This window comes from Mytilus galloprovincialis, chromosome 2 (genome assembly GCF_965363235.1).
Source record: "Mytilus galloprovincialis chromosome 2, xbMytGall1.hap1.1, whole genome shotgun sequence".
Classification (NCBI taxonomy): domain Eukaryota; kingdom Metazoa; phylum Mollusca; class Bivalvia; order Mytilida; family Mytilidae; genus Mytilus; species Mytilus galloprovincialis.
The window spans coordinates 51,069,701-51,077,167 of record NC_134839.1 but is presented as its reverse complement, the minus strand read 5'-3'; the positions used below and the strand labels follow the sequence as shown (position 1 = coordinate 51,077,167).

Below are 7,467 nucleotides of genomic sequence, written 5' to 3'. Positions count from 1 at the left end.
GCTATGAATATCATACCATTTGTGATGTTATTTATATTGTGCTCATATTTGGATATTAAATAAATTGAACACTTTTCATGTTAAATTAACTTGTCCTTTGTTTCAGCTGCTGTGTACAATTATTCGACTCCCTACATAACAGTTCAGTGCATAAATAATTCCATCCACAAGACATCTTCCTTCAATTGGTTGAATAAATTTTGGCAACTTGTTCTTCAAACATCTTCTCTGTATATTTGATCTGATGGAGCCATGTACATGAATGGATAACGCAGGTGTTTATTTCGACAACAAACATGACAAAGATACTATTTTTTTCTTAATTTCTCCATAATCCATCAGTGAATATGTAGGTTGTTACATTTTACACAATTGTGTTCTTGTGCATCTTTGATAGTACTCCATTTTGTTTATAGCAATTTTGTAGAATTTTTTCTATTTCTTTTTCTAGGAAAACACAGTTCATTTCACATTAATTAGTCCAATTAGCACATTATTTAGAAAGGTATTCTCTGCAGTATAGACATGCAGGACCTGTTGATGATCATAAAAACCAAGATATCTTACGGCCCCTAACCACGGTAACGGGTCTTTAGATAGCTCAAGCGAAATTGTGTATTTAGTTTATTTAGACATTCTAACTGGTTACGATAAGTATTCAATTAGGAACACAAACATTCCCTTAGTGATTTATCACCAACATTTCGAGAATTTATCTTGAAATATCACTATAAGTGAGTAAACTATGACCAAATCTGACACTCAAGAAAAAACCAATATGGCGTCGTATGCCGAAGCTTTCAAAAACGGACCTAAAGTTGATCAATCTGATGATTCTATATCCTCAGTTAAGCCAGTATTCATTGAAGAATCTGATGTATTTGGATATATACCAAAACCACATTTGAAAAGTTTGTATCTGACAATTGATGAAATGTTCAAAGCCATAGGTGCAGTAATACATAGAAGATCAATCCAGGGTCTTCAAAGGATAAGAGGTCTATGGCGGATATACCTGGATACAGAAAAAGAAACAGAATGTTTGCTTTCTGACGGGCTCGAGTTTCGGGGCAAATCTATATTCATATATTCTAGAAATCCCCGCGTTCGGTTTGAGGAAAATTCTACAGATATTAAAATACGTGTGAAACATGTACCGCTATCAGAGGATGATGGACAAATTTTGAGAGCGCTAGAGGGGTACAACTGCAAAATTCTTAAACACTTCAGGGAAAGATTTAGATTCGAATATCAAATCACTGACTGTCAGACAGGAGATCGAATTGTCATCTGTGATGGCCCATTAGATAAGGCAATTCCCAAATCTATACCTATTGGGAAATATAGAGCCACAGTACTTTATAAAGGGCAACAGAACGACAATATTAAGTGTAACAAATGTATGGAAACTGGTCACAAAACCAGAGACTGTCAAAATGATTGGAAATGCAGAAGCTGTGGAGAATCAGGCCACAGACAGAACGAATGTACAAGTGATTTATCTTCGAATCATGATCATGAACAAGAAAACTCTAGCGTACATGATGAAGATCAAAACGATCATTGTGAAGCTAACGCACAACCTCAGAGAGAGGAAAATGAATATCCGGAGGCTACACATTCACCAGTAGGCACAGTTGAAGCAATAACACCTACATCCATTGAAACAGAGCTGCAACAATCTCAATCAATCCTAACAGGGATTGTCACTAACAATCGTGAAATGTTCAATGATATTCCCAAAGCAACTAGACCAAAAGTCATACCTGCTCGCAGAGAAAATAACAAACCTGCAAACACAGCGAACAAATCTAGTGGAATTCCAAACAAAAACTCCGAACAACAACAAATCACCAAACTCACAGCAACTCAATCTTCGTCTCGACGCCAAAATCATGGTACCCCAGTGAAACCAACAACAAGCAGTGGACTTGAAAAGTCACCAGTTACCCCTACAGAAAAACTTCATGATGGTGCTACAAATAAGAGTACAAAACTATCAAGAACCTCGAAAAAAAAATTAATCTGTCTAAGTGTAATCAGCAGTCAATACTAGTGAAAACTGTAATATTGTATTAAACCTATTTTATTATATACCATAAAAAAAAATGCAGTTGTACATAATTATATTTGTTCTGTCTGTACATATTGAGCTTTTCATATTTTATCCATATCTTATGAGGTTTCAACTTTTTGGAAGCCAATGTTCAGTGAGGACCAGTCAAAATCGGTCACCATCTTCTTATCCTAAAAATAAAGATAAGAAATGTTAAATCAAACACATTTTGGCAATAAAGCAAAAAATTAAAATCTTCAAGCAAACAATTTTACAATATATTTTATTTGTCAAAAATTCAATCCTAGAAATATTCAAAACCCAAAAGTTAAATATTGTAAATGTAAATGTGGTTAAAATGAAACATTTAAACCAACATACCATTTCTATAAATACAAATATTTTGACAAAACTGATTCTCATGCTTTGTACTTATAACAAAATTGTTTTTATTGGTTATACATGCATGTGTATATGCAAGCATGTGTATATATACAAATGGTTCTTTTTAAATATGCTTTGAATATATGTATTTCAAGTTGAAGTACATAAGTGTTTATATTTATTTGATCCCAATAGACCCTGAGTGTACTCAAATTATGATGTACATGTCAATGACTGTTTTTGAAGTCACAAGGATGACCCAAATAATGACCTTTGAGGTCAAAGAAAACAACACATTTTTCTCATTTTTGAATGTAACTTGTAGTTATATGTCTTCAATGGAGATAAACTATGCTAATTTCTTTACATGATTACACATGTAAAACCAGTAAAATTAGATATGCAGGATGGACAAATCATCCTTTTTGTAGAAAGAATTTAAACACAAAAAGTACAAGTACAGGTAAAAAATTAATAATGTCTGTAAACATTATTTATAAAGTTGATAAGTGTAAAACTTGTAATGATTACACAACAAACACATTCAGCCACAAATGTAAAAGAATTATAAATATTTTACTCCTATTTATAATACAAAGAACGAGTCGATTAATAAAAAAAAGTCCCTTTAAAAACGGGAATAGTGTTAAAAATAAAACACCTGGAAAAATGTCTATTTATAGTCTCTGTGAAGGTCAACTAAAATGTAACCTAATAATAACACTCCAACTGGGATTTACCTAAGTTTACTGAAGCATACTGAATGTTACAAATAAAGATTAAAAATACTCACCAACTATGGTATAAAACAAACATCTTCATATCTGTACAGTAAATTGTAAAGGCTTACAACAACCTGATAAAAGAAAAAGATTGTTTGAATCGTCAAAAACCCAAAAATGTGACATTCTTCTTATGCAAGAAACACACTTTGCAAATAATTTGATAAACCATTTAAATACTGAATTTGAAGGCAAACTAATACTAAGTAATGGTTCTAGCAATTCAAGGTGAATTGCCATATGGCTGGAAAAAAAACTAAACTTTAAAATTATAGATGACTATAAAGATAATGAAGGAAGGCTATTGCTTGTTAATATTGAAATAGACACTATTATAACAATACATTGTAGCTAACATTTATGCGCCAAATAATCCAAAAAGTACCAATATTTTTTTTTTAAACTGTACATGCTGTAATAGAAGAAAAAAGTTTGGGTCAACTAATTCGAGGAGGAGATTATAACGAAATTTTATCCCATATTGATTCAAAAAGCAAATCTAAGCACCAAAAAAATAAAAAAAAACTGCTCACAACTTAAGTAAACTTATAAAGTCTCTTAAACTAAGTGATGTGTGGAGAAACAGAAATCCAAACAAAATTCAATATACATGGAGTAGAAAAGATAGATCGGAGTTGACAAGAATTGATTATTTTTTAATTCCTCCAATAGAACTACAATACACAGATCACAACTGTGTTTCCTTAAAAATAAATTTAAGTAGAGGACAAAAAGGGGATACTGGAAACTTAACATTAGTGTACTTCAAAATGAAGACTACATTGAAATGATTAATAAGATAATAAAAAATTATAAAAACAAGGCAAAAACTAAAACTGAACTTGACATTCTGTGGGACAATTTCAAAATTGAAGTTCAGACAATCAACTATTGTAAAATAAAAGCTAAAAATAAAAAAAGACCAAATCAGCAAGTTGGAAAAAATGTTAACGGAATTAAATAAAATTATAGATAAATCATCATACAATGATAAAAACAAAAGTAATTTAATACAGAAAGTAGAAAATATAGAAAATGAAATAGGAAAACTCTATAATGAGAAAATAAAAGGTAATCGAATAAGGGCAAGGGAAAATGGGTCGAAGAGGGAGAAAAAAATTCAGCATATTTTCTAGGGATGGAAAAATCTAGACAGAGTAGAAAAACAATAACCCAATTATATGATGATAAGGGTCAAGTTACAAGAGATCAAGACAAAATATTAGAATTAGAAGCAAATTATTATAAAAATTTGTACTCTACAAAAAATCCTGAGATAGAAGAAACAAAAAAATATTTAGAATCTCTAAAAGAATATAAAAAATTAAATGACTCTCAAAGTAATACTTGTGTGAAGGGGAAATAACTGTTGATGAATGTACTGATGCAATTTTTAAAATGAAACTAAATAAAGCTCCTGGGCTTGATGGATTAAATGTTGAATTTTACAGAAAATTCTGGAAAGAATTAAAAACTTTTATAGTCGCTACTTTTAATTATTGTTATGAAAAAGGAAAGCTATCAAACACTCAGAAGGTAGGTTTAATATCCTTAATTTATTAAAAAAAAATGACCCTCTTTCACTAGATAATTATAAACCTATAACTCTTTTAAATTATGATGCAAAATTACTAGCTTATGCATTAGCACAAAGATTAAAACCCCTGCTAGCCAAAATTATACACACTGACCAAAAAGGATACGTAAAAAATAGGTATATTGGTTTTAATATTCGACAAATACAAGATGTAATAGATTACTCTGAAGCTTTTAAAATAGATGGGGCAATCTTATTCCTTGACTTTACAAAAACATTTGACTCGTTAGAATGGGACTTCATGTTTGAGACTTTAAAGAAATTTGACTGTAAAAATAATTTTATTAGGTGGGTTCAGACAATGTACTCGGATATTAAAGGATGCATTATTAACATCGAGTGGGTTTCTACTCGATTCAGTGCTTCACGTGGAATCCGACAAGGATGTCCGTTATCATCATTACTATTTGTTCTAGCAGTAGAAGTAATGGCAATTAAGATAAGGGAAAATAAAAATTTAAAAGGACTAGAAATAAAACTAGACGGAAAAAGTAATACTCTGAAAATTTGCCATCTAGCAGATGATACTACTTTATTTCTTCAATCAAAAAAAGATGTTACCCTTGCAATTAATTTAATAGAAATATTTGGTACTTTCTCAGGTTTAAAATTGAACAAAACAAAAACTGAAGGGATATGGCTAGGCCAATTGAAACACTGTCGTGATAAATGTGAAGGTATAAATTGGTGTACTACGCCTATTAAAAGTCTTGGAATTTATTTTGGTCATAATAAACAAGAATGTCAAAAATTAAACTTTGAAAAACAGCTTTTAAAATGTAAAAAAATAATAACTGATTGGAGTAAAAGAAATCTTACTATTATAGGAAAGATAGTCATCATCAAATCACTTGTTTTGCCAAACCTAACATATATTGCATCAAACACTATAATGCCTAAAAAAATGTTGCAAAATTTTAAAACTTTGATAAATAATTTTATATGGAAAGGCAAAAAAGACAGAATAAAAAGATCCACACTTTCAAAAGATTTTTTAGAAGCTGGACTTAAAATGACAGACATTGATGTTTACATAAAATCACTGCATATCAACTGGATTCTAAAATTAAGTGAAGATAAAAATGATAATTGGACAATCATTCCAAAATTTTATTTTAACAAATTAGGGAAAAATCTTCTTGTATTCAAAATGAATTTAAAGAGTATTAAAGACATTGATAAAAATAAGTTACAAAATATGCCAGACTTTTACAAGCAACTAATTAAAGGTTGGATTAGTGAAAAAGAAGGAAACCACAAATATCCTATAAGATTTTTTGAAATTAGAAAACAACTTTTGTGGGGAAATTATAATATTGACGATTGGATAAAAAGTGATATAATTACAATAAATGATATCATTGATGAACAGGGTAAAATTTCTGAAACTACCATCTTATCTAAGCTTAAATATAAACGAAATTGGATTAACTAAATATATATGTTAAAAAAAGCAATACCAATGAATTGGAAATTAATTCTTTGTACTGAAGAATCCATCAAAACTAAAGTTAAAGTTATTAACGACTTAAAAATTAGGTACACAAAAATAACTCCATTAACGAGCACTAGAGAACTTTATAAAATGTTCAAACTAAAAGAAAATCATGAAAAACCGAACGGATCATTTAGCTTAAGTTTGGTATGTTTGGTAGAAATTGGTTCAGTAGTTTTAGAGGAGACCACCACCAGACAGACGACGACGAACAACGACAGACACCAAGTGATGGCAAAATCTTACTGTTCCACTAGAACAGTGAGGTAAAATTGCACTGGCTCTATCCAAAAAAAGACTTTTACAGTACAGTGTACTACTTTTGGGACAGATCTAGACCAACCTCAACATTGGCGGATCCAAGGGGTGGTACAGAGGTTGGAACCACCCCTTTTCTTTGGCCGAGCAATGCATTTGAATGGGAGCATATAGTTGGAACCCCACCTTTTACTCTGGGTTGGGACCCCCCTCCCCCGCCTTTTTAAAATGGCTTGATCAGCCCCTGATTAACATGATAGAAAAATCTATAAGCTGTAACTCAAAATAAGGAAAATTCTATTTTTAAAGGGTCTATAATTAAGTTTGACAACTTCAGACATACTCATATTTTACCTTTTCAAACTATACCAAATCACTACTTTACTTTAAAAAAAATTGCCACATTTCATCCAATTTAATTTCATCCCTTACTTGCTATTTCATCCATAATGTTTAACGAAGGAGTATGATTTTAATTTGCAAGTTATATACACTATCCAAACTAGAGACCTAATAGAGTAGATATACTAGACTAATTTTAATCAAACTTGGCATGAACTAAGATTTAAGGGAATAGATGACAGTTTACCTACAATGACCTAGTTTCATGGCAATAACATATACATTAATGACTATGGTCATTCTTTTGTTTAAACTTTGAGTGTTCATTTTTTAATGTTTAAAGGTAACAATTTCAACTACATGTATCAAGATTTGATCCTATATTATTTAAGTATTGCATAAAATAGCTTTTTAAATGGCTCCATATATAATTGTGTATGTCACATGTATGTACATGATGTACATGGTGTATTTTAATGTAAAGCAGCTGAAAACTCATTAGCCGTCTCATATTTATTTCAGTTCTTCAAAAGGCAAATTTATATAAGCCTAT

General features: G+C 30.6%; 1 long non-coding RNA gene across 1 annotated transcript; it reads right to left on the bottom strand.

The window, feature by feature from the left end:
* Positions 1–2,109: 2,109 nt before the first annotated feature.
* Positions 2,110–3,319, bottom strand: LOC143062284 (uncharacterized). The gene is made up of 2 exons (XR_012974659.1): positions 3,234–3,319; positions 2,110–2,247 (listed from the first exon to the last, which is right to left on the bottom strand). It is a non-coding gene; the product is annotated as an uncharacterized LOC143062284 (long non-coding RNA).
* Positions 3,320–7,467: the final 4,148 nt, after the last annotated feature.